We start from the raw sequence: 2,677 nt of genomic DNA on the forward strand, positions 1-2,677 counted from the left end.
TAGATGTTAAAAACTAAAATTTAAAGAAATCGACACCGTTAGTGCTCGGGTTGCCTCCCGAGAAGCGCTTATTTATAGTCTAAGCTAGACTTACCTCTCTGCTTGTGTGATTACGGTGGATTGAGGAGTTGAAACTCTTCACCTCTACTATCAATTTTATCAAAATAAGGTCTAAGTCGAGTATTATTTACCTTAAAAGTTTCGAATACAGTATGTGTTACCTCGACTGTACCATGTAGGAAGATGTTCATTACCGTGAAGGGAGTACTCTGTCCGTATTTTGCTCTAAAGTAGTAATTCAGGGGTCATTTTCATCTAACAATACTTTGTCCCTAACTTTAATTTGCTTTGTTTCATCACTATGCTCATCGTGGTGTCGCTTCGATTGTTTGTGTGCTTTTGGTTTCTCCTTGATAGGTGTTTGCTTTCATCTAATTCATCGATCTGAAGTCTTCGTTCTTCGTGAGTTGGCCTATTTTCGTGGCATGGGTTAGGCTCCATCATGTTCTTCCTAAGGAGCTCCTGCAAAGAAGTTTGAGTTGTAATGTTATTTAAATTTACCGAACTTAAAGAATCATCTCGATTGCTAGATATTTTAGCAGAATCACAAGCTTGGAGAGTGATCGTGTCATTGCCTACACGAAGTGTCAATTCACCTGTGCCAACGTCAATAATAGTTCTAGCAGTTCCTGAAAAGGTTCGTCCCAAAATCAAAGGTATGTTACTATCCTCTTTCATATCTAGAACAACAAAGTCTACTAAGTATATAAATTTATCGATTTTAACAAGAACATCTTCAATGATACCCCTAGAAAATCTAATGGTTTTATCAGTCAATTGAATGCTCATCCTAGTTTGTTTGGGTTTCCCAAGACCTAGCTGTTTAAATATTTTATAAGGCATAACATTAATGCTCGCCCCTAAATCAGCCAATGCATTATTCACATCTAAGCTACCAATTAAATAAGGAATCATAAAACTCTCTAGATCTTTCAACTTGTTGGGTAGCTTATTCTGTAGAATGGCTGAGCAAACTGCATTCAACTCTACATGTGGCGCCTCATCCAACTTCCACTTATTTTCTAGAAGCTCCTTTAAAAATTTAACTTCATTCGGCATCTGTGAAAGAGATTTAATAAATGGTAAGTTAATATGTAATTTCTTTAATAATTTAAGGAATTTACCAAATTGTTCATCCGTGTGGTCTTTTCTTGTCGCACTGGGGTATGGCACACGAGGTTTGTACTCTCTACTTACCAGTTTTTGCTCATTATGGTCCACCTCACCTTTACCTTTACTTACCACAATTCCTTGCCTTAGTTCTAGTTCAGGTTCAACTAACCCTTCCTTATCTTAAACGGTAATCGCATTAAGTTGTTCCCTTGGGTTCGATTCAGTATTACTCGGCAAGCTACCTTGTGGTTGTTCAGAAATCAATTTGGCGAGTTGGCCTATCTACGCTTCGAGCCCTTGAATCAACGCTTGTTGATTCTTAAATGCTGTCTCGGTATTCTAAAAATGAGTTTCTGACATCGAGATAAATTTCGTTAGCATCTCCTCAAGGTTCGGTTTCTTTTCCTGCAGGTAAGGTGGTTGTTGAAAGCCTGGGGGATGTTATGGCCTTTGATTTCCTTGGCCATCCCATGAGAAGTTGGGATGGTTCCTCCAACCTGCATTATAAGTGTTACTGTATGGGTTATTTTGAGGTCTAGAATTATTATTACCCATATATTGAACTTGTTCCTCTTCAGTGCTAGGGTTGAAAGATTGATATTCTGTGTGCACTCCTCCTCTATTTGCATCGCACCTTATCACTATATGTACCTGAGTAGAACCATATAAACCGTCAATCTTTTTATTTAAATGTTCTACCTGGTTAGATAGCATAATGACCGCGTCGAGGTTAAAAACACCGGCTACTTTTGTTGGCTTTGTTCTCATGACTTACCACTAATAGTTATTTAGTGACATCTCTTCAATAAATTCGTAAGCCTCTTCAGGTGTTTTGTTGTTTAAAGTACCACTAGCTGCTGCGTCGATAAGTTACCTTGTTGAGGGGTTCACACCATTGTAAAAATTCTGAACCTACAACCATAGAGGTAACCCATGGTGAGGGCACCTTCTTAATAGATCCTTGTATCTCTCCCATGCATCGTAGAGTGTTTCTAAATCCATCTGCACAAAAGAAGAGATATCATTCCTCAACTTAGCCATTTTAGCCGGCAGAAAATATTTAAGTAAGAATTTTTCGGTCATTTGTTCCCAAGTAGTGATTGACCCTTGTGGTAACGAGTTCAACCACTGTTTAGCTTTTTTTTTCAATGAAAAGGGAAACAACTGAGGGCAAATGGCATCGTCAGAAACGCCATTGATCTCAAAAGTGTAGCAAAACTCTAGAAAATTCGCCAAATGAGTGTTTGGATACAAACTATTGTATCATTTGAATTGTGTTAGGTTTCAGTTCAAAATTATTTGCAGCAATAGCAGGTCTAACTATACTCGATTCGGCTCTTGTTAAAGTAGGTTTAGCATAATCATACATAGTACGAGGAGCAAGATTGTGATTTATTGGATCTGCAGCAACCACAGGAGGAAGCTGATTATTCTGATTTTCAGCCATCTCCTCGGTTGTATTATGGATATCTTCCTCTTATCCTTCCTCTATGTTTCTTAGGTT

General features: G+C 38.1%; 1 non-coding gene across 1 annotated transcript; it reads left to right on the forward strand.

Annotated features, from left to right (window-relative positions):
* The first annotated feature begins 2,101 nt into the window (after positions 1-2,101).
* LOC128289616 (small nucleolar RNA R71) lies at positions 2,102-2,208 on the forward strand. The gene has a single exon (XR_008279260.1). It is a non-coding gene; the product is annotated as a small nucleolar RNA R71 (small nucleolar RNA).
* Positions 2,209-2,677: the final 469 nt, after the last annotated feature.

Source organism: Gossypium arboreum, chromosome 2, assembly GCF_025698485.1.
Source record: "Gossypium arboreum isolate Shixiya-1 chromosome 2, ASM2569848v2, whole genome shotgun sequence".
NCBI lineage: Eukaryota > Viridiplantae > Streptophyta > Magnoliopsida > Malvales > Malvaceae > Gossypium > Gossypium arboreum.